Genomic DNA, 25,982 nt, shown 5'->3' on the forward strand with positions numbered 1-25,982 from the left:
TTATAGGTACGGCTTTATTAAACTGGGCACGATTTATTAGACCTGGTCACGATATATCAGACCAGTTTGATAATACCACGTTTTTTCACTTTTTGAAAAATTATTAATATTTAGTGTTGTGTTAACTTTCAACATTATTGGTATGCTATATGGATAGCCAAATAATGACCTATCTAAAACTCACAGTTTGTTTTTTTTTTAAGCATTTCTGAGCTTAGATATAAGCTTCGGTTCTTAGGGGCTCGGTAATTGCCAACTCTCCTATACACTATAATTTAGTGCAATTAAGTGCTAATTAAGTGCTCTAAAATAACGATAAAATATTGACAGATTATAACATTATTTAAATATACCACTATATATGAACACAGTACCGTCGCGGTCGACATAAACACTTAAAAAATTTGCTGCATGAATATATTCGTTACTAAAATGATCGAAAACATATATTATCAAAATATTACCAAATCTGAGATTATTGCTAACAGTAAAACACATTACGATAATAATAACTTAGACCAGCCGTTGGCGCTGAGAACTAAGTTCCGTCACCTGATCGTCTACGAATGCTCGCATGATATTAGTATTATAAAATAATTGTCAGACATTGTACTTTAAAAGAATATCACGATTTGAATTTAGTGCTAGCTGCATAGCGTTGAAATTAATTAGTTTATTCACGGCGCGCGCGCTTCGCGGATAAATTAATAATTCAACGCGATGCAGCTAGCACTAAATTCGGATCGTGGTATTTTCTTAAAGTACAATGTCTCAGGATTATTTTGGCACCATAATCACACGAGCACCTAATTTTTTGACGATTCTGTAACGAACTTTAGAGCGCTGCGCGCGCGCTCCATGGATAAATTAATAATTTCAACGCTATGCAGCTAGCACTAAATTCGAATCGTGATATTTTCTTAAAGTACAATGTCTCAGGATTATTTTGCGACCATAATCACGCGAGCACCTAATTCTTTGACGATTCTCTAAACGAACTTAGAACGCGGCGCGCGCGCTCCATGAGTTAATTAATTAATTTCAACGCTATGCAGCTAGCACTAATTCAAATCGTGATATTTTCTTAAAGTACAATGTCTCAGGATTATTTGGGACCATAATCACGCAAGCACCTAATTCTTTGACGATTCAGTAACGAACTTTAGAACGCGGCGCGCGCGCTTCATGAGTTAATTAATTATTTCAACGCTATGCAGCTAGCACTAAATTCAAATCGTGATATTTTCTTAAAGTACAATGCCTCAGGATTATTTTGGGACCATAATCACGCGAGCACCTAATTCTTGACGATTCTCTAACGAACTTTAGAACGCGGCGAGCGCGCTTCGCGGATAAACTAATTAATTTCAACATTATACAGCTAGCACTAAATTCGAATAGTGATATTTTCTTAAAGTACAATGCCTCAGGATTATTTTGGGACCAAAAACACGCGAGCACCTAATTCTTTGAAGATTTGTAACAAACTTTAGAGCGTTTCGCGGATAAACTAATAATTTTAACGCTATGCATCGTCAAAGAATTAGGTGCTCGCGTGATTATGGTCCCAAAATAATCCTGAGACATTGTACTTTAAGAATAAAACAACCTTGCTTCGAAGCGCGGATCTAGCTCGCGGCTGGGCTGGGTTCGAAGGAGGTGCGGAGGAACGGACGCGCGGGAGGTTTGGCAAATGAAGTGTATTGTGGCTAGCAATACGTAACAGAATTTATTCTACAATGAACGGTCGCGGTATTACAACGGGTTGAGAACACAGTGGAACGGTCGCGGTATGTACAATGGGCGGTGAGCGCAGGACCCAGAGTCAGGGCGCACGCGGTGTGCGCGGGAATGCACGTGTGTTGCGATCGTGACGGGCGATCGGCTGTGGCGGGTGGCGCGAGGTAAAGCGCGGTGTGCGCAAGGGCGCGGATACGGCGACGAGATCGCTGCAATTCGGCGCGTTAGGCGGCAGGAGTATCCGGTGAGAAGCGCTCGGTGAAGGCAGAAAGCGCTTTGCCCCCGTTCGGATAACTCCGTGTGCAGGGAAGCCGGTCGTGTACCGAGAAGCGCTCAGTGAAGATAGAGTATGCCAGAGGCTCTCTACCTTCGTTTTGACTAGCGGGTGCGTGGTGTAGGGAAGCTGGTCGCCTATCGAGAATCACTCGGCGAAGACAGAGAATGCCGGAGGCGCTCTACCCTCGTTCTGACTTGCTAGAGAGATGCAGGAATTCAGGATCGGTGCGGTCGGTCGGAACGTTGATCAGGAAATCGCATTTAGCGATTTTTTTTTTTTTTTCATGGATCCTTTGTGACGTTAAAGCAGTACCAGGAACAGTGCCTATTACCTGCATAAAACATATGTGAATTAAATTTTGCATACATATTACATTATGGAAAAGCGATTTATTTTCCGAGTGTATTTATTGGGAAAAAATTTGCAAAAAACCCATGACTCGCATTTAGCGTTAAAAACGCTCGTCTTTATACACGGCGCGGCGGGTTACGCAGTGGGGGGGTAGCGACGGCGATCGCGAGCGCCGGGATGGTGCGGCGGAACGGTCGGGAAATACGGCGTCCCGACGCCGCGATCGCGTTCGGCGGTCTTCGGTCGCGGTCGGCATCGCTCGGCGCGTCGAGGCGGTTGCCGCGGCAAGTCCGTTCGCGGGTTCCTAACGTTACATGCCAGCGTTTAAATGAGTGTGGGCATACGTGCCCTGTCTTCGCCCTGCGGGTGTCGGCCGGGCGGTCTCGGCGGGATGTTATGCCGGAACGAGCATATTTGGGGGGCATCGTTACAAGAAATATCACGATTCGAATTTAGTGCTAGCTGCATAGCGTGACATTAATTACTTAACTCATGGAGCGCGCGCGCCGCGTTCTAAGTTCGTTAGAGAATCGTCAAAGAATTAGGTGCTCGCCTGATATGGTCCCAAAATAATCCTGAGGCATGGTACTTTAAGAAAATATCACGATTTGAATTTAGTGCTAGCTGCATAGCGTTGAATTAATTAATTAACTCATGAAGCGCGCGCGCCGCGTTCTAAAGTTCGTTAGAGAATCGTCAAAGAATTAGGTGCTCGCGTGATTATGGTCGCAAAATAATCCTGAGACATTGTACTTAAGAAAATATCACGATTCGAATTTAAGTGCTAGCTCATAGCGTTGAAATTAATTAATTTATCTATGGAGCGCGCGCGCAGCGCTCTAAAGTTCGTTACAGAATCGTCAAAAAATTAGGTGCTTGTGTAATTATGGTGCCAAAATAATCCTGATACATTGTACTTTAAGAAAATACCACGATCCGAATTTAGTGCTAGCTGCATCGCGTTGAAATTAATTAATTTATCCGCGAAGCGCGCGCGCCAGCGAATAAACTAATTAATTTCAACGCTATGCAGCTAGCACTAAATTCAAATCGTGATATTCTTTTAAAGTACAATGTCTGAGAATTATTTTAATACTATAATCATGCGAGCAATTCGTAGACGATCAGGTGACGGAACTTAGTTCTCAGCGCCAACGGCTGGTCTAAGTTAATTATCGTAATTGTTTTACTGTTAGCAATAATCTCAGATTTGGTAATATTTCGATAATATATGTTTTCGATCATTTTAGTAACGAATATATGCATGCAGCAAATTTTTTAAGTGTTTATGTCGACCGCGACGGTACTGTGTTCAATATATAGTGGTATATTTAAATAAATGTTATAATCTGTCAATATTTTATCGTTATTTTAAAGCACTTAATTAGCACTTAATTAGCACTAAATTATAGTGTACTTGTTTTCTATATAGGACCATTTTTTTATATGGGGGGGACCAGCTTGCCGGCAAGCTGGACCCTCCCATTTTTTACGCGATTTTCTGCTAAACGGTTCGAGCACCAAAATTCGGACTAGGGCACTTAATTAGCACCTAAATAGCACTAAATTTTTGATCTAGTGCGAACTTGATTTGCGCTGGTGGGGGGTCCAGCTTAATAGAGGTCGGGTGCGCGGCTTCAGAATGAATAAGTTACCGTTGTTTTCCGGAATACGGATAAAGGATACGAGTGGACCCTAAATCGAGTAACGCCGCGACGTTTAATTAACGATCTATTAACGTCGCAAATTTGTTATTAACAATCTCTTTAGTACTGCGAAATTGAACAATTAAATCTCTAAAACATTTTCCAAAATAAGATTTGGAAAGTAAATTAAAGCAATTGCAAGCATAATCGATTCAGAGATAAACATATGAGTAGGTAGATATAGTAATCAGTAATAAGAATAGATATAGGAAAAAATATAAAAATAAGTATATGTGTGAATAATATTTTTATAAAATTACATATATATAAGTATCGTATATTTTACTTGTAATTAGAAGCATTAATTTAAACTTTAAGTATTAATTTAAAGAAATTTGAATTTTACATCATTATAGGCGTTCTATCGATTTCGTGTCATATAGACAGATGCAATCGTATCATATTCAATATATAGAATGTATTCAATTTGTGAATGATTCTCGAATAAGCTCAAAGGCAAACAACATTACAATGTATCTATTTTTAATTAATATGAAATTTTTCATAGAAATAAATAAAAAAATAACATTGCGCGCGAAAATTAAATTCCAAATTTAATTTAATTTTACTTAATGTATTTTATTATATTTGAATTATGTGATTTTAATAACATCTCCATATTTGAATTGATCGAATATTACACAACATTATAAGTTTAATATTGTATGCATAATCATATTTTAAATAATAAAGATAATATTTTATATAATATAAAATATATATTATGTACATATAATTACAAGTAAAATATTATACGATATTTATATGTGTACCTATTTTTATATTTTTTCTTACACCTATTCTTATACTGATTATTATATCTACTCATATTTTTAATTCTATACCAACCAAATTTTTAAACTGTATGTTTAAGTTGAATTTAATTTTTAAGAACATTGAGATGCCTTTCTATTCCAGTTTATATTTATGTGTGATCGCACGTATGTGTGAAAATATATATGTTTTACTTCCATATTGAATAATACTATTGACCTATTTTACGTAGCTGTCATGATTTCTCAGGTTAAATTTGACCTACCTTTCGTTGCTCTTGGCCATTTAAGTTCTGACCGTATTTCGGCCAACAGATTTTAGGGAGTTTTTGCAATACCATCTTTCAGATACGGCAAACGTATCTGAAATTGTTTCAGATACATTCACGATGTTTCTGAACATTTCTAATAAGTTTACCGTATCTGAAAGACGGTATTGCAAAAACTCCCTATTGTTGGAAATAAGAAATCTTCTTTAATTGTCGGTTAATTATCAATACCGACAAGTAACACTCGATTGTAATAGCCAATAATGTTGGGATAAATAGTAATACGAATAGTGGAAATACATGGGCATTATGCAAGTAAAAAAAAGAATTAGAGTTTTTTTTTTGGTAAATATGAGAGTTGCCTTAAGTATATTAACACGGAAAATTAATGGAAGACGAGTCTAAGATATAGTATATTATAATTTTTTATGGCACGTTTATTTCAAGGTAACGGATTTATGAGATTTTATATTTATTTGTAATACAATTATAATGATACATAAGTACATATATCTCACACAATTTTTACAAATCCGTTGCCTTATTAATAAAGTGTATTGTCACTCACCGATTGATGCGTGGAGTTAAACGATCCCTATATACGGGGTATCCCACAATTCGCTTTAATTATTCCATATTTTTAATCACAGATTCTGATGGATTTTTAATTGGTGCTTCTTTATTCATAAATTCATAATATCTAAGATCAATTCATAATCGTATTTCTACGTTCTAGTCTTTTTTAATTAATTCTCGACCTATTTGCAAAGATTTACATGCAATGTTGAAAGCTAGAAGATTGAACAAGTAAAAAAGAATTGATGAGCATAGGTCGTAAAGATAGTTAAAAATAAAAAGTTGCTGTCGGATTGATTAGAGAGAATTTGTCGTTAAAATTTAAGTCGCGTGAGTTGCGGGAAACTCTACATTTCTTCCTGACGATAGTATACCAAATATGTCGTCAATGTTTGGGTTTGGAGTAGTGTGCCTTTGAGACGACAAATATTTATAAACAGATCCCCCCCGCTTGTTGAATGAATGTTACGTGCAAAAGAATTTTCGTTTTTCTTTCTTTTTTTAGAAGGACGAGGTTTATCTTAAGGGGACTAGGAAGGGTTGAAAATGCAGAAATTGGCTCGTGTTTAATTGTTTATAACAAGGCCGCGAATGAACATAAAACTTTTTTATTGTTGAGGGTATTAATTATAACATTATAAAATGAGAAAATTCATTAAAAGTCATTCCCAGATCAATAATATCGGCGTCCCAATATAATAAAGAAAACTGTCGAATCCACGGTTTTACCACGATTCCAGTCGAACGGATAAAGGTTTTGGCAAATTTCAGGAATATTTCTTCTCCTTAGGCTTCCCTCTATTGATTATACCTAAAAAATTAAAAATAAAAATAAAATTAACAAAATGGCGTCCAGAAAACGAAAAATTTGGAAAAATTCGAGTTATTTGTTATTATAAAATTGTAGCAATATTTTTTTTCAATCTGATTTTAAGTCGCTAAAAAAAAAGACATTATTTAATTTGTTTTTTATTTCTTTTATTATATTTTATTGTAATTCTTAGTGTAACGTTCTTTTTTCTTTCTCGACAGATGTCTGGAGTGCAGGTTGCGTGCTAGCGGAACTGCTGCTAGGTCAACCGATATTTCCCGGCGATAGTGGTGTCGATCAGCTGGTAGAGATTATCAAAGTACTCGGTACGCCTACGCGCGATCAGATACGTGAGATGAACCCCAACTATACCGAATTCAAATTTCCACAAATTAAGTCACATTCTTGGCAAAAGGTAAATTCTACTATTTTCTTTTTAAATATAACTTTATACATATTGTTCTTAATATGTATTTATATACGTACATAAATCCAGCGACATATTCTATGTATTTCTTCATCATGTAATTTTTCAAGTTAAAGGAGAAGGTAGAGTCGAATTTGATGTAACATTGCATGAGGAATTATTCAACATGCACTTTCGTAGGGAGAGATTATTTTTTCGTGTTTAAAAAATCGATGGCAATAGCAATAGCGCCTCGATCGGTGCCAATCATCAATACATGTACTCGTGATTTGCAGTATATGCTTCAACGAATGAGTGAAACACCTATGTGTTCCACGGAGCATCAGAAGATTAGAGTAAGTGATCCGACTTGCAACAAGTGTTGTTCAATATGGCTGGCACAAACTTTCTCTATCTTGGCCCGTTGTACTAACATTCGAAATAACATCTAAACTTCCATTTCGATATTCGGACGAGCGTGCAGACTTGTTCCCAATCTTGTTTAATGATTACTTAAAAGAGAACGAAAGTAAGGAGAAGAATAGTCTTCAAGATTTCCTTTACGATCAATTATCTTCTTCATGTAACTCCTCATTGCCTAGTCTCATCTGTTAACGACACTAATGATTTTTTATACGCGATTTCTTACATTTTACATTTGTTATGGCGACTGAAAATGATTGAGAGTATCACTTACTCTGATGTTCTGGTGATATTTGAGACTTGCATTTGTCAAACTTGAAAGAATAATAAAGTAACATACTGTGGTCTTTCGTGTCTATTGCATAGAGAATAGTGCTTGGAGTCTGTGTTCATCTTAGATGTACATATTCACACTTGCATTGTATTTATTCCAATATTATGCTGGTACATATATATGTTAGTATATATAAAATATATATAAACAAAGTTGCATATATAAGTACATGGTGTGTAGATTTAAACTTTATAAATTTTTCTGTGTTTTTATTGGGATATCTGTCCTTTTATGAAGATGTAGTACTATGTGCTAAATTGTACAAATTATAGATGAGCACAATAGATGTTTTACAATGGATGATTTTCGAATATAGATAGATAAGTTTTTCATGATAATATTAATGACAAATATCGATGTTATCCTTATCCATTCTCATTGTCGATACAAAGCATAATTATTTTATTTTCAGTTCTCAGCAGGTATCAAAACAAATTTCTTAACTCTAGGACTGCACATTGTATTTTTGTATATGATTATATGTATATAGTACGTAACATTTACATATTGGATCTATCAGATTTTAGCCTATTATTTTTACATTAACTCTGATTTTTACATTTAAATCTGATACAAATACATATTTTTCAATAAATTTGTTTACAAGAGAATGTCAGACATCGTAAAACAGAATTATAAAATCAAAATTCAAGTCCGTTTGCTAGATTGAAAAATGTAAATGTTTAAATAGGAGAAATTTCCAAGAATGTTAGCAATTTGAAATTGTCTCCAGGTTGAACAAACCCATATATAGTGATCCTAGAGTTAAACGCCATAAAATGAAATGTAAGAACTGAAATTTTGTATACGAAGTGTGACTAAAACCATCTCGTTACGAATCTTTTAATAACATATCGCGACCTTTCATATTCATCATACTGAGAGTAGTGCTTGGAATCAGTGTGTAATTTTCTTAAACGGAATTTTATAGAGTTTATAGTATAAAAGAATTGACAAACTTTACGATACCTACTGAGATTTAAAACTGAGAATTTACATGTTACTAACTGTTCTTGTTATTAATCATTCGTACAACTTTCAATCTTCAATAATTCTACACAACGTTCAACTTTTTTAAAACATTGAACAGAAAATATCAATGCACGAAAATAAAAGGTTTTGATTCGTATTCTTACTGCTCCTCTTACTGGTACGTTTACACTGCTGATCATAAAGAAACAAATAAGTTTTATAGTCAAGGTTAGTTCTTATTCTCACTGCACATTTATAATGCTCTTATCTTATTGTTAGAAGTATATTTACATAATAACACAGTGCATTATGTGATGGAGGAAATATCTAATCTTGCATATCTCTGCTCTTCAATGTTGTCATTAGCTGTCGCATACGAATGTACAGTTTATTTACGTAAGTCTATGGTAATATTGCACAATTGGCCGTTACTGATAAACTTTCTTATTTTATTTATTATACTTTATTAAAATATATACTTTTTGCACGCTATTTATTTTTTGCACTTTAAAAGAGAAGCAATGAATTTTTTTTGGTAAATATGAGAGTTGCCTTAAGTGTATTAACACGGAAAATTAATGGAAGACGAGTCTAACAATATAATATATTATAATTTTGTATGGCACGTTTATTTCAAGGTAACGGATTCATGAGATTTTATATTTATTTCTAATACAATTATAATGATACATAAGTACATATATCTCACACAATTTTCACAAATCCGTTGCCTTATTAATAAAGTGTATTGTCACTCACCGATTGATGCGTGGAGTTATGATGCCAGTAGTTACGATGATTCTGTAACATACAAACATAAGATCCAAATTAAATAACGCTCAAAATAATCAATAGGTGCTTTCCATTTACATCAAAACTCAGATATATCTTACTTGTGACGTCGTTCTATCCTTTTTGGCAATTAATGAATAATAAAGACAGAATGACATCACAAGTGAGAATTATCTGAGTTTTGTTGTAAATGGAAAGCAACTAATAATTCAAGAGACAATTTTTAATATTTCATGCGGTAGATAATTCTTACATGCAGACTTTTTAAATCGCTTCTCAATTATATGTCTATTAAAATAATTACAAATTTTTTTAATTAAAAAAGATATATGAGTAAACTTTTATAAAGTTTAGATTAATTTTTTTTCTAATATTTTCTAATTATTACTTTTGAATTATTGAAATTTTTTTGAACGATTTAAATAAACGAAAAGATACAATTAATTTTACGCAAGTAAACTTACCGCCAAGTTGCTCCACCGGCGCTCGATGCCACCTCTATCAAGTTAGCCCCCCCACCATCGAATTATACTGATCGTTTAAATCTTCATATATTAATTACGTTTCCCACAAGATCTTAGTTCGCGTATCGCAAAATGTCTGCAATTAAACGCAGCTAACGTACAGCTATATTACGGGATTAATGATTAATGTTTGCTTCAAATTTTAATACCGTCCCAGTGGTCGTGCGGTCGAATCTACACGAAAGAATCTACATAAAGAAGTCATATACATATAGATTTGCGGAAATCGCTGTATTTTTTTCTTATTTGCCGTTTGCGTTTGTCGCCAGGGAGCTTTTCTCGGAATTCAAACGCTCGAGGATCACCCCATTATTTGGGCCAATCGCGTGTTTTCGTTATCGCGCGCGTAGTAATTTCGGCAAGTACGCCGCGCCCTGCGCCCGGCTGCGCGAAGGAATGTAAGGGGTGGGGGACAGTTTCCGTCAGGACACCGCGCGGTGCGGCTGCGATGTCGCGACGCGGCGTGGATCCTTCCGACCTTCGATCAGCTTCGACCGTAATCGACGTAATCGTATTCGGTCGCGAACGAGCGTGATGTGTGTGATGTGGTAACGAAGGTATGGAGGGGACATGGTGTTCGCGAGTACGTTCGACGATCTCGCAATAAGAATAGCCGACATGGCCGCTTATCGCGAAAAATGCGAGTTAATCGTCGTCCAGCATGGTGTACGCGACGCTTGCGGAGCCTGCGTCTTCTCGTCGCCGTGTCTCGCGCATGACGGTGGAATTCCTGGAATATCGACCCGCGATCGAGGCCGGTGTTCGAGACAATTTTGCATCGAGGTACACATCGGAGGCATCCGAATACCGTGCCTCGCCTCTCCTGTAAGTACGCAACGCTTCATATTCGTTCGACGCGAGTAATTGCGCTCGCGAATGCGATCGCCATGTCGATGTCGTCCCGTCGAGAAGCTCGCGCGGTTTTCGTCGCGAGCGCGATATACATCCGCCATGTTTCCCGTCGGCGCCGATTTCCTGGAAGACGCTCGTCGCGGTCGTTTTTTTCGGGTGACGGGACAAATATTTATACGCGAGCGTTACTTCTGTAGTAACTTACGATAATTCCTTCGCGTAAACGGGGATATGTAGTAACTTACGATAAATTCCTCCGCGTAAACGGGGATTTGTAGTAACTTACGATAATTCGATTCCACGTAAATGAGTTGCGCGGTCGCTGTCTCGCCGCATGCTATGATGACATCAAAGCGTACGGAGCAATAAACAATAGCCGAAGGCCCGTTCACATGTCTGTGAAGTTGGCCCCCCTTTTTCAAAATTCGGAACTTTTTATTAGAGTTCTGGATTCCCCAGCAAGAGTTCTAGAGTTCTCTATGGTTTTTAGAAAGAGTTCCGTCATTTAAAGTGATGAAAACACCATTTTAAAAATGGGGAGGCTAACTTCACGGCGCACAGTGGTGCGAAACGCCAAAAAAGAGGACATTCTTGAATAAAGTTCGGAATTCATTAACGAATTATCTGAAACTAAGTTTATAATGGTTTTTTTATATGCTGATTTTGAATTTATTATTGGACAAATGAAATTCAAAATGGCGGATTCAATATGGTGACTAAAAATGACAAAATCCTGCAATTTTTTAGTAAATGCGTTTTAAATTTTTTTTCCGGGCTTTTTGAGGTTGCTAATCATGAATCTGATGTTAGAGTTTCAAAATTCAAAATGGCTGATTCAATATGATGGACTAAAAATGACGAATTCCTGCAATTTTTAAGTAAATGCGTTTTCAATTTTTTTCCGGGCTTTTTCAAAATGATTCAAAATGACTAAAAAGTTACAAAAATTAAATCATTTATCCCTTGCATTAGCTGATGAAAAAATTCATGACCCCAGAATGTGCCGCGTGGAGGCTGCAAAGGTTATACATTCCTTTTTTTTTTTTTTACTTTTATATATTTTTTTTGCATTTTAGTTTTAATTTTTTTTTGCAGTTTTAAGTTTAACGATAATTAATTTTAATGATAACATCTTTTATTATTATTATTAGAAGATTGGTGATAAAATTAATTGTTTATAAAGAATAGGAGGAAAATGAAAAATGCGTAAAAAACATGAAACTAAAATGTTCGCGACTGTATACGCTCAAAAAACAAACTTAATGTATAGTGTAGTATTTATTTATATATGAAGATTAGTAAAAAATATAATTCGTTCAGTTTTCAGAATTTACGTCCAACAAATCCATTGTTTCTTCAAATAATTCTTTTTTATTTTTTGTTAGTAATTTTGGTCTTTTACTTGACAAATAAGGATCAGATGAAACGAGAAGATTGTACATGATATCTTCATTCGTTGCAATTCTACTGCATTTTCTTGTATGTTCTTCTCTGATTTTTCTGAATTCCTTATGCCTTGATTCTTGCGCTTCTTCAGATAATGATCCAATTGGTACTATAAACTGCTGTATCACTTCTGCACCATGTAACAGTAACTTATGAACTGTAGCAGGCATATAGTACCATTTGTAATGAGTTACGTACTGTTCAGCTGTTTCCATAGCAAATTTCTCAAACTTATTGGCATTTATCGGATATCCAGAAGCGACTGCTTGCAACAATACAGAAAATCTGTATATTAAATTTTCATTTAAGCCCGTAATTTTGGAGGTTGTTGTAGGGTCTGAAAAAAATCGTCTTGCAGTGTTTCCATCGTTACTTGTTCCTACTCCTTGTTTAATAAAATCTATTTTTAAACCCATCTGTTGCATAAAATCATTTTGAATTTGTTTTTTTCTATTTGCCTTTAATGCTTTATGTTCCGGTGAAACAGCAGACCATTTTTTGAAATCTTGGTTATAAGCTATATGTATCAGGCATTCCATGCTGCGAATCCAAGCATGTAGAGAGCTTATTCCAAATTTATAAAATTTTGGATTAGGAGTTTTCTCTTTGATTCGTTTTAAGTCATTCATTTCGGTTGGTTTTGCGTTACAAATATAACAGCGCATTGATGATGTTGCATCACTCAATGCGGTGCAAATTTTTCCATCAATCATTGTCAATAATAAGTCGTGCTTTATTTTAATTTGTGCATGAGTCGTGGGTTGCAATGTTTCGATCTGTGTTTCGATATTTTCTATTAATTGTTGTGCAATTTCCGAAGTTTCATGAACAAATTCGAAACTAAGTGGACGACAAAACATTGTCGAAGATGGAAATTTATTTTTCCAAATAACCATATTAGTTTCATCATTAATAAGTTGTAATAGAACCAATGTAAAAATAAAAACATTCGAATCATCACTCCCATAAGAACTGAATTTTTGTTTATAGACCCCTTGCCCAGAAGCCCCATCGCATCCCCATTTACTAATCAGAGTCACAGTACCGCTAATTTTAATTTTCTCTTCTTCTACAATTTTTAATATTCGACTCGCAGTATGGTTTAATAATGCTTGCAACTTAATCGAAGCTCCCCTATCTGTAATTGAGATTTCATTTTTATCTGGATGACACTCGGTACGCTTTGATGTTATCGCGTAATAGGAAGGTATTTTAATATTTTCTTCAGCGCAAGCTTTTTTTAGAGTATTGTACTCAAATCTGGACCATTTTGCCGAAATCATTAATCCCAATGCTTTTTCACTAGAAAATAATTTCGCAGGTTTAGGTTCTTTAGTGTAACATGCATCTCTAATACGTTTGGCTTCTGAAGGATTTTTGATTAAATAATTTAAAATGCTGTACATGTCATTTCTTCCCTCTGCCTTTAACTTCAATTTCGCTGCATGTAAAAGCACATAACTTGATTTGTTTTTTAGCAAAGGTAATGTTACTCGACGTTTATGTCTTTCAGAATATGACTCAAATTTGCCCATATTTTTTGAATTTCCCATCTCTTTTGTAGATCCACTCAAGTCTGAGTTATGACCGGTTTTCTTTTTTTTTAATGGAGATTCTACGGTTGATATTTCACGCAAAAATATTGAAGGATAAATAAATGTATTCTTTAACCAATTACTATATTTATTGCAAACATTTTTTTCTGTATAATTTGTTTTTCTCCATTTTACTTTTAAATTTGAACAAAAAGCTTTGCAAGTTTTATGTAATTCTTTTTGGGCATCATCTGAAATCTCTTTATCTAATATTTTTAATATCTTCGTTAATAAAACATGTTCATCAAAACTTTTAGCACTACGCAGTATCATGAACAGCTGACCATTCGTTTTTATACTGTCCATAACGAAAATAAAGATGAATTGAACTATCGAAAACAATTACGAATATATGAAAAACCAACGAAGCGTATAACGATAGAGCAAATGCAAACCGACCAAAATAAAGACAAACAAAAAGACACAGTGCAAAATAAAAATGAGCTTTTAAATTTATCACGCTTTATAAGTGTCTCGATACTGTATTTTATTTGCGGGATTTACACGTGACTGTAATGCTAAAATCAGCGACCCAAAAGACTTCGATAAATCTGTGGTTATAGGAAATTCATCAAAAGAATTACTTACTCTTGGGAAAATCGAACATACCATATAACTTTCAGCTTTGAGTGGCCATATTGGATGTCGCCATTTTAAAATTTAATATTTTCGTTCATGCACATTCAAGTTTAAGGTTCATGGACGCGAAATTTTCACTCTATACAGTTCTCTCTGTCCGATTTTGATGCGAAAATGTTGACAGAAGAAACATTTTTCGTAAACAAATCAGATTTTTTTTTAAATAATCGATCGTAACTTTTTGGGATCAGGTTAAAAACAAATTTGAATGGCAGATTCGAAAAGTTCGATAAATTTTACGTCAGAAATGGTTGGTATAGATTTTTTTAAAAGTCGGTATAACGTATATAACAACATGAAAACTGTCCTGAAAAATCGTCCGTCCCGGACTTAATGGATTAAATTGAAATTACAGCAGAACGGGGACGAACGGGGATAAGAATCTATGTGTTTCGAATAGTATTATAGATAAGCTTTATTTCGACACTTCGTTTTTTTTAATACAAGTTAATACAAAAGTTCCAGACAACTTTTAATGTTGCATACATATTTATGATAGAGTCGTAACTTTATTTACATACTAATTGAGTACACCGAGTATATTAATGCCTTACAATGTGTATTTGTATCACTTTTAGGGTATATAATGGTATTTATATTCGTAACATATTATAATACATTTATACATTTAAAAATAATAGTATTATTGCACTGGTGCAAATTACTCACATTAATCCATCCCTCGAGTTTAATAATTTACTCGTTTCATAATTGCTTATTTTTATTTAAATTACGATTTCTTAATACATCACTTGATAGTTTATTTATATAAGAACAATATTCTATCATTATTTTATTAATCTAAACAAACTTTTTTTTTGTAAAATGTCCGCCTATTTACCCAAACCGTCCCACTGTGCGGCGCCCCCCATTTTTGAAAAAATGAATTTTTTATGGTAGTTCCGGATAGATTTCAATGAGTTCTAGAGTTCCCTATAGGTTTTAGAAAGAGTTCCGTTCAAATAAGCCCAAAAATCGATGTCTAAGTTGAACAAAAAATTTCCACATTTTTTTAAAAATCAATTTTTTATGGTAGATTCAGAAAGATTTCGATGAGTTCTAGAGTTCCCTATAGGTTTTATAGCGCTACGACCAATATTTCAAAAGTTACAGCCCTTTAAAGTGCCACATCTCAAAAATTTTCTAAGTCCCGACGGTAAATTTTTTTTCTGGAAAACGGCAGTTCTCGCCGGAGTTCTGGTGGCCCCCCGAAGAGTTCTATCGAAAACTATTAGGGTCCGAAGCGATCCGACCAATATTTCAAAAGTTACAGCCCTTCAAAGTGCGCACCCTAAAATTAAAAAAAAAATTTTCCGGAGTTCTGATGGGAGTTCTGGTGGCCCCCCGAAGAGTTCTATCGAAAACTATCAGGGTCCGAAGCGATCCGACCAATATTTCAAAAGTTACAGCCCTTCAAAGTGCGCACCTAAAATTAAAAAAAATTTGTTCTGGAGTTCTGACGGGAGTTCTGGTGGCCCCCCGAAGAGTTCTATCGAAAACTATCAGGGTCCGAAACTATCCGACCAATATTTCAAAAATTACAGCCTTTCAAAGTGCGCACCTAAAATTAAAAAATTTATTTTCCGGAGTTCTGACGGGAGTTCTGGTGGCCCCCCGAAGAGTTCGGGACTTAGAAAATTTTCGTGGTGCGAACTTTGAAGGGCTGTAACTTTTGAAATATTGGTCGGATCGTTTCGGAACCTGATAGTTTTCGATAGAACTCTTCGGGGGGCCACCAGAACTCCCGTCAGAACTCCGGAAAAAAATTTTTAATTTTAAGTGCGCACTTTGAAGGGCTGTAACTTTTTAAATATTGGTCGGAGCGCTTCGGGTCATAATAGTTTTCGATAGAACTTTTCGGGGTGCCACCAGAACTCCCGTAAGAACTCCGGAACAAAATTTTTTTAATTTTAGGTGCGCACTTTGAAGGGCTGTAACTTTTGAAATATTGGTTGGATCGTTTCGGAACCTGATAGTTTTCGATAGAACTCTTCAGGGGGCCACCAGAACTCCCGTCAGAACTCCGGAAAAAAAATTTTTTAATTTTAGGTGCGCACTTTGAAGGGCTGTAACTTTTGAAATATTGGTCGGATCGTTTCGGACCCTGATAGTTTTCGATAGAACTCTTTGGGGGGCCACCAGAACTCCCGTCAGAACTCGGGAAAAAATTTTTTTAATTTTAGGGTGCGCACTTTGAAGGGCTGTAACTTTCGAAATATTGGTCGGATCGCTTCGGACCCTAATAGTTTTCGATAGAACTCTTCGGGGGGCCACCAGAACTCCGACGAGAACTGCCGTTTTCCAGAAAAAAATTTACCGTCGGGACTTAAAAAATTTTCGAGATGTGGCACTTTAAAGGGCTGTAACTTTTGAAATATTGATCGTAGCGCTATAAAACCTATAGGGAACTCTAGAACTCATCGAAATCTTTCTGAATCTACCATAAAAATTGATTTTTAAAAAAATGTGGAAATTTTTTGTTCAACTTTGACATCGATTTTTGGGCTTATTTGAACGGAACTCTTTCTAAAACCTATAGGGAACTCTAGAACTTATCGAAATCTATCCGGAACTACCATAAAAAATTCATTTTTTCAAAAATGGGGGGCGCCGTAAAGTTAGCCTCCCCATTTTTAAAATGGTGTTTTTATCACTTTAAATGACGGAACTCTTTCTAAAAACCATAGAGAACTCTAGAACTCTTGCTGGGGAATCCAGAACTCTAATAAAAAGTTCCGAATTTTGAAAAAGGGGAGCCAACTTCACAGACATCCCGTTCACTCACTCTCAGTTCACTTTTATCATAAATGCGCGCATTTAACATATAGTTTACGTTACATGTACTGTAGAGTCTTAGAAATAAATGCGCGCATTTATCGATAAAAGTGAACTGAGAATACGGGCCGAAGTCTACTACGGCTTGCAGACTATATACCGTTGTAGAAATTGGATGCAGGGATATAAATTTAGTTCACCCCCATGCTATTATTCTTTCCCTTTACATTGAAACATCTCTGGAATTGGTTCGACGCACATAGAGCGTAACTAACGTTTCTTACTGTTTCTGCGTTACATACGTTACTTTCCTTTTGCATCTGCCGGAAATCCGACTGAAGTTGATTAAGGGCCCTGGATACCCAGGTCAGCCATCTTGAATTGAGAGATGAAATATGGACAATTCTTAAGGCCATTTTACAATAGCGTAAACGTAGTCGTAAGTGGTTGTAACATATTCAGAATGTATTCAGAACGCACTTTTATCGATAAATGCGCGCATTTAGCATATGGTTTACGTTACATTATGACGAAAACCATATGCTAAATGCGCGCATTTATCGATAAAAGTGCGTTCTGAATACATTCTGAATATGTTACAACCACTTACGACTACGTTTACGCTATTGTAGAATGGCCATTACGGAAGATCTCAAATAAGAAGGAGTCACCGTACGATTGAATATAAGCGCTCAAATGAAAGATGAAAGCATATTGTATGTTTACCTGCTCATTAATTTGCTGGTCCTAATATAGAAAGTGTAGTAACAGTGCAATGAAAAATTGACAGCTGATGCGGTCGGCGTAGCACTGTTCTGGAAAATGGTTTATGGCACTTTATTGGATTATTATTTGAGGCAATGGACAGCACATTGACATAACCAACAAACTGAAGTTCAATAACACACAATTTTCAGTACGATTAATGAGTTATTTTACTAATAAGATCTTTCGCAAGACAATTGTCCACTGTTTTCCGCCGCGAGCCACTCGAGAGAGTCGAGAGTCGACTGGTGGGGCACACGCACACAAGAGAAAGAACGTATCTGGGCTGCGTTCGAAAACGTCACCCGAGTGCACACGAGTATACTCCCTTCTCTTTCTATCTCAGCGAGTTAGAAGGAGAAGGGAGTATACCCGTGTATACCCGGGGGACGTTTTCGAACGCAGCCCTGAGGGCACAGGTACATACGTGCTTTCTCTTGTGTGCGTTTCCCCCACCAGCCGACTCTCGAGTGACTCGCGGCCACATCGCGGCGCTCTGTATCAAGCTACGAATCTTCCTCCAGTAGGTGTCGTGCCACTCGACCGCTGTATTTTCCCTGACTATCCAGGGGCCTTAACGATAAATCGGGAAAAATATGCGAAGGACAATGTTTTACTTATTGGTGTTTGCTAACATCAAGAAGATCACCATTAAGAAGTTAATATAATTATGTCTTGCTCAATTTAGAAATTAATTCGATCGGAAAATTAAATAATTTCGAAATAAAGAATAAGATATTTTCTTTTTTCTATTATATGCAAAATGATAAGATAAATCTCGAATATTACACGAATCGCCGGTTCAGATTACGGAAAACTGATAAATCGAATGTTTATTCAATACATGTGCTTTGCGGAATTTAATACGGATACCGAGGCATGTATATAATGTATTCTATAATATTGACTTTCGTTTACGTTCTTTCGGACGATCGGTTTCGATTTTCTCAATCGTCAACTTGACTCGCGTCTCGCGCTAGCGTCGTCGTCGTCGTGTCGCGCGGCTTCAGAATGAATAAGTTACTGTCGTTTTCCAGAATACGGATAAAGGATACGAGCGGACCCTAAATCGAGTAATGCCGCGACGTTTAATTAATGATCTATTAACGTCGCAGTTTATTAACGTTCAACATTGTATTTATAACCATGTCTTGATATTTGGCGATCATGAGGGATAGACACAATGTTTATAAATCGATGATTTATGGTTACAGGTAAGCAGAATCATCTGACAAGCAGCAAGTGTAGCGTCCAGTGGCGTCCACGCGACGCGACTCCGCCATTTTAGACTCGCTCATCGCGTCTACCTGTGGGACATCATGGGCTGACGAGCGTCGAGCGATCTGCGACGTAATTCTTCCATCGTCGTGTGATAAAGTAAGAGCTATAACTCAGTCATTTACTAAAATCACCTATTATATTCGCACTGTTAGATTTTAGCAAAAGTATTTTTTGTATCGGTGCTTTATAAGTTTGCTATAAAAATATTTTATTTTACACGATATAAACTACGCTGTATCGATGTACTGATTACATTTGTAAAAAGTTGGCGTTGTGCTTGTATCAACCCTCCATATGCACACGTTTTTTCGGTACTTTCCTAGTGCATACGTGGGTCAGTCATGTTCGACGCTAATTTTCTCTACCTTGATGTATTTTAAAAAATCGGGAAAAATTCACAAAACATCTGTCTGCATTGTAGTTGACGATTTTATAGTTTTATTTAATATTTTCTGGCAGTCTTACAAGTTTTACAGTTACGAACAGATATCATTTTGGCTCGGACGCCGTTGACTCACGTTTACACACGGAGCGTTAATTTAATTTTATGTACGTTTCTGTATAATGCCTTAAACGTAACTTAATATCTATGATAATAATAATTATTTCTTAATATTTGTCAGGGCACTAAGCGCGGTTTAACACAACTTTTGGTGAAAAAGGTGATGGTGCAGCGGTTGGACAGATAGGCAGAAGCATGGAAAGACTTGGAATACAACCTACCGGTATATTTTATTACTTCAGATTTAATCTACACAATACAAACACAATACATATATTTTGTATTATGCATGCAGAACACTTTTACATACTTTTTTATAATACCATCCTTTTTATGCATATAATTTGAGCATATAATTAGATATATTACAGATTTTTGGTTGTACTTTTTCTCAGATTACATGAGGGAGATGCTGGTATCGGTGCAGCGAGTACTACTGTAGTTGTGTCAACTGGATTTTCGCTCGTGAGTGAGTGCGCCGGCAGAGATGCGACACCGGAGGAGGACCACGGAGAGGAGGAGGAGGTCTGGGAGGCATCAGGTGACGGCGGAGCAACCGTGGGGTGAGTACTTGATTGTTATTCGTTTATTATTTTGCTGTCCTGTGGCGGATTCTGCCACTTTCTGAAGTGCGCGACGTGATTCATTACATTATACTCGAATCATTACTCTTACAATACCGTTCGAGGTTTAAATTCGGCGCAATTTCGCCGGAGTTCGATCTCCGGCGTACGCGAGAAGAGATATTACGTCGCGAACGTGGCGATATTCACACGGTTGTAATATTACTTGTACAATTTTTCGCGGATTAATTATACGAACGATGTTAATGCGTAAATATGCTGCCGCTTGGAGCGGCCGCGATCGTTTCTTGAATTAGTATTTTAAAATTAGCTATGTGTTAAAGTGTAATCCAGTTTTAAGAATTTAACGGACGCGATAATTATTTACTTTAAGTATCGATTATCTGGCACTAGTTTAATGTAAAAATATTTATGTTTCAGATCAATGCAGTGTTAGCAACTCCGCTGTTGCGCATCGGCCGGTAAGTAATTTTAAAAAACTGTGCTAACTTCGCGAATCTACACCCAGAGAAAAGATTTATTTAGAACAAATAAAATTTTGTTCAGACTAATAAATTTTTTTATTTATATATCGGCCTAATAGCATTTTATTAATTTCAAGCTTATTTATTTATTTGGCTACATGTTTGTTGCTATAAATAAATATTTTATTAGATACTAAGTTCACATATTTAATACGTGTGTGAAGCTAGCATCTCAAGTGTTAGCATCTCACAAATAAACTGCAAATTCACTTGCATCCAGCATAGTTCTACAGTTCCTGATAAGTTTTAACAATAGTTCTGATGAATTTACTATTAAAATCGCGTTTTTAAGAAATGAGATGCTAACTTCCAAAAACACCTGATAGCATCTCATCGTATTTCGAATACATGATCACGGAGGAGTAAGATTCCATAAAGTTCTCCAGTCTAGACACATTCTGTCAATAGTTCTGACGATTAAACTCCGTAGAAAATAATTTACAATTACAAAACCCATCTGATTTCATGTGTATGAAGCTGGCGTGGAAACTCACTAATTGTTTACAGTTCTAGAGTTTCTCTATGAGTTAAACAAATAGTTCCGACCATTAAAGCAAAAGAATTGATTCAGACAAAAAGTTGACTAAGACGACAACTTCACGCTGCTTCTCAATTTGTCTTACAGCAGTTTCCTTACTATATCTCATCAGATTTTGATTTGCAGTTAAAGATGAGTTCTATAAAGAGTTCTGCAGTTTAAAACCAAAAACATTGATCAAAATAACGTAAAAACTAACGAATATAGTGTAACAAATATATCAAGCTGAACGATTTTTTAGAGTTCTGGCTTTTCCAAGATAGTTCTGTATAATTATGAATACATTTATGCATTTTTTAAAAAGTTCTAGACACTATCAACGTTGTGTTTTCAAAAAAATTAATACTGCCCGGAAAATGAATTTTAATACAGATAAGGGTGAGATGCTAGTCGATATTCGATAGTTCTAGTCATCGTAAAATATTTTTCGCGCAGTTCTGAACGTATTTAACAATTTCCTAAAGAGTTCTGGGCACTACCAACGTTGTGTTATTTTTTAAATAATTAATACTGCCTGGAAAAGGCATTTTAAGACAGATAAGGGTGAGATGCTAGTCGATATTCGATAGTTCTAGTCATCGTAAAATATTTTTCGCGCAGTTCTGAACGTATTTAACAATTTCCTACAGAGTTCTGGGCACTACCAACGTTGTGTTATTTTTTAAATAATTAATACTGCCTGGAAAATGCATTTTAAGACAGATAAGGGTGAGATGCTAGTCGATATTCGATAGTTCTAGTCATCGTAAAATATTTTTCGCGCAGTTCTGAACGTATTTAACAATTTCCTAAAGAGTTCTGGGCACTACCAACGTTGTGTTATTTTTTAAATAATTATTACTGCCTGGAAGACATTTTAAGACAGATAAGGGTGAGATGCTAGTCGATATTCGATAGTTCTAGTCATTGTAAAATATTTTTCGCGCAGTTCTGAACGTATTTAACAATTTCCTACAGAGTTCTGGGCACTACCAACGTTGTGTTATTTTTTAAATAATTAATACTGCCTGGAAAATGCATTTTAAGACAGATAAGGGTGAGATGCTAGTCGATATTCGATAGTTCTAGTCATCGTAAAATATTTTTCGCGCAGTTCTGAACGTATTTAACAATTTCCTAAAGAGTTCTGGGCACTACCAACGTTGTGTTATTTTTTAAATAATTAATACTGCCTGGAAAATGCATTTTAAGACAGATAAGGGTGAGATGCTAGTCGATATTCGATAGTTCTAGTCATTGTACTAGGTGCGCAACTAAGTTTCCGGGTTTCACACATAGATGGCACCAATAACACATGTACTCGACTTACATGTCTGAAGTTGTCTGAAGTTATAGCTTGGACATCTGTTAACAATAACCAGTCGTTATATAAACACATATCGCAACGCAAAAATATTTTTTCTAACAACGGAGATGTCGAGTTTTGTGCCAAATAAACAGCATTTGCGGGAAGCTTTGCTTTTCTGCTTTAACTTGAAAAAAAATGCAGCTGAAGCACGTCGTTTGCTTGAGGAGGCCTACGGCGAACATGCACCATCGAAAACTACCTGTGAAGATTGGTTTAAACGCTTCAAAAGTGGCGATTTCGACACTGAGGACAAGGAGCGCTCCGGAAGACCAAAAACAATTGAGGATCTGCAAGCGTTATTGGATGAAGATGATACGCAAACACAAGATCAACTTGCGGAGGCATTAAACATGACTCACCAAGGTATTTCCAAACGTTTACATGCCATGGGAAAAATTCAAAAAGAAGGAAAATGGGTGCCGCATGAGTTGACTGAGAGACAGATGGAAAATCGAAGAGCCACTTCCGAAATTTTGCTTTTGCGGCATGAAAGAAAGAGTTTTCTTCATCAAATTGTTATTGGCGATGAGAAGTGGATATATTTAGAGAATCCCAAACGCAAAAAATCGTGGCTTTCACCTGGTGAAGAATCAACATTGACGGCACGGCCAAATTGTTTTGGAAAGAAGACAATGCTCTGCGTTTGGTGGGACCAGAAAGGAATCGTGTACTATGAGCTGCTGAAACCGGGCGAAACTGTCAATGGGCATCGCTACCGACAACAACTGATCAATTTAAACCATACATTGCTCGAAAAACGGCCAGAATGGGACACGAGACACGAACGAGTGATATTGCAGCACGACAACGCTCCGTGCCATCGCAGTTCCATCGTCCAGGACACCATCAAAACGCTGAAATGGGATCTGCTACCGCACCCGCCGTATTCGCCAGACCTGGCGCCTTCCGATTATCACTTGTTCCGGTCGATGGCGCATGGCTTGGCTGGGCTACACTTGACCAATTTCGAAGAAGTGCAAAATTGGTTGGATGAATGGTTTCGGTCCAAAGACGCGTCGTTTTATTGTCGCGGTATTCATGTATTGCCAGAGAGATGGCGAAAATGTATAGCTAGCGAGGGACGATACTTTGAATAAACCATTTTTTGTATTTCTCTTGAAATTTTCCATTTTTTATTGATCAAAAAAACCCGGAAACTTAGTTGCGCACCTAGTAAAATATTTTTCACGCAGTTCTGAACGTATTTAACAATTTCCTACAGAGTTCTGGGCACTACCAACGTTGTGTAATTTTTTAAATAATTAATACTGACTGGAAAATGCATTTTAAGACAGATAAGGGTGAAATGCTAGTCGATATTCGATAGTTCTAGTCATTGTAAAATATTTTTCGCGCAGTTCTAAACGTATTTAACAATTTCCTAAAGAGTTCTGGGCACTACCAACGTTGTGTTATTTTTTAAATAATTAATACTGCCTGGAAAATGCATTTTAAGACAGATAAGGGTGAGATGCTAGTCGATATTCGATAGTTCTAGTCATCGTAAAATATTTTTCGCGCAGTTCTGAACGTATTTAACAATTTCCTACAGAGTTCTGTGCACTACCAACGTTGTGTTATTTTTAAATAATTAATACTGCTCGGAAAGTGCATTTTAAGACAGATAAGATGTTGATCTATATTGATTCGAAAGTTCTAATCATTGTCAACTATTTTTTTTAAAATATATACATTTCTAAACGTATTTAACAAATGGTGTATTTAAAAGGGCATTGCCAAACAAAATAAATAGTTAAGGTACTTTTAAATAATATGTGAAAGTATTTCTACATTTACATTATAATTATTAATTTAATATTTTAAACTAGTTACTTATTGATTGTAGATATTTAAATATCTAGCAACGCCAAGTTTTTTCAACTGAAATTTGAAAAGTTTTTAAAAATGTATTAATTTTTACATATCACTTTGTGTTTGAGTAAGGTAACACAATTTTATATTATTTTTTTAAAGAAGAATTAAAGCTACTAGCACTTGGGTTGGAATAGGAAAACTCTTGAATGGGAATACAAAGATACGTGCTACTTGAGTTTTATTTATTTATTTATTTATTTTTTTAAGTAAAGATGCTACCTCTTGGATTTGATTTTTTAAATGTACAATAGTTATTTTCCGAGATAATATATACGTAAGTGGCGCAATTTAATGATTTCATTAAATTGGAATACAAAGTTACGTATCACTTGAGTTTTTATTTATTTTTTTTAAATAAAGACACTACAACTTGGTTTTATTAAATCTTAGGTAGGGGGAGACCGGGGCTAAACCGCCAACGGAGTTGAACCGCCAAATCAAATATCTCGGAACCTGTATATTGTGCGAACTCGCTATTAACATTGTAAACGCTGCTTATGGTACCCATGTGACCAACGGAGTTTCGGCAGGTTACCTGCCGTGTTATGATTTTTACGAGGGCAAACGTGTTTTCGGAAGGTGAAAGTGAAATTTTCTGCGCGTGGAAATATTGTAATATCTGCAATAATGTTTGCTCTCCAAATCTCGAGGTACGTGATTATAAAGAGTAATGTATGCTGAACACGAATCCAGTGTAGTTTTTTCATTATCGTTGATGTCTAATATTTCGTGGGCGATCAAACCTGAAACTTATGTTTGGGGCTTATCCGCCAGTAAGCACCCGGGGCTGGTCCGCCAGTCTCGTCACTGTGGCGCGCCGGGCGCACGACTTCAGCTCACGACGATTTCAGGTTAGGTTTCCCTCGAGCGTGATTCTGTCTTCCCTTGCACGTGCGTCAGTTTGTGTAGGAGGGAAATGGTACGCACGTATCGCAAAACGGGTGTTTTGGCCGACCGAAAAGATGGCGGACCGTTGTTTTCGAGATCGCTCACGCTCACGGCACGTCGGCGAGGTACGGCAAGGCACGGCACGGCTCTGAGATCCCGCGATTTCCGCGCGAGAGTTGACATGCCGCGCGCGCTGTAGATCGTCCCGACTCCCGGCCGCGGTAAATCGTCGTTGTTGGTCGTTGTGTCAGTGACAATCGCGCGTGCGACCGCATCGTCCAGCGTTCGCCGCATCGTCTCGGCGTCATTGTCGCCGCCGTTGTAGTGGTGGTGGTGTCGGTGGTGGTCATCGTCGTCGTCGTCGTCGTCGTCGTCGTCGTCGTCGTGGTGGTCGTCGTCGTCGTCGTCGTCGTGGT

General features: G+C 36.5%; 1 long non-coding RNA gene across 1 annotated transcript in view; it reads left to right on the forward strand.

The window, feature by feature from the left end:
- Window positions 1-6,670: 6,670 nt before the first annotated feature.
- The window catches only part of LOC139779288 (uncharacterized), a 32,439-nt gene continuing 13,127 nt past the window's right edge, over window positions 6,671-25,982 (forward strand). The window contains exons 1-5 of the long non-coding RNA XR_011719850.1: window positions 6,671-6,918; window positions 19,241-19,403; window positions 19,931-20,032; window positions 20,205-20,372; window positions 20,814-20,854. This is a non-coding gene — a long non-coding RNA (uncharacterized lncRNA). The remainder of the gene's footprint in view (window positions 6,919-19,240; window positions 19,404-19,930; window positions 20,033-20,204; window positions 20,373-20,813; window positions 20,855-25,982) is intronic.

The sequence above is a fragment of the Temnothorax nylanderi genome, unplaced genomic scaffold (assembly GCF_030848795.1).
Source record: "Temnothorax nylanderi isolate EJ_2023f unplaced genomic scaffold, tnyl_v1.0 TNYL_tig0217_pilon, whole genome shotgun sequence".
Lineage (NCBI taxonomy): Eukaryota > Metazoa > Arthropoda > Insecta > Hymenoptera > Formicidae > Temnothorax > Temnothorax nylanderi.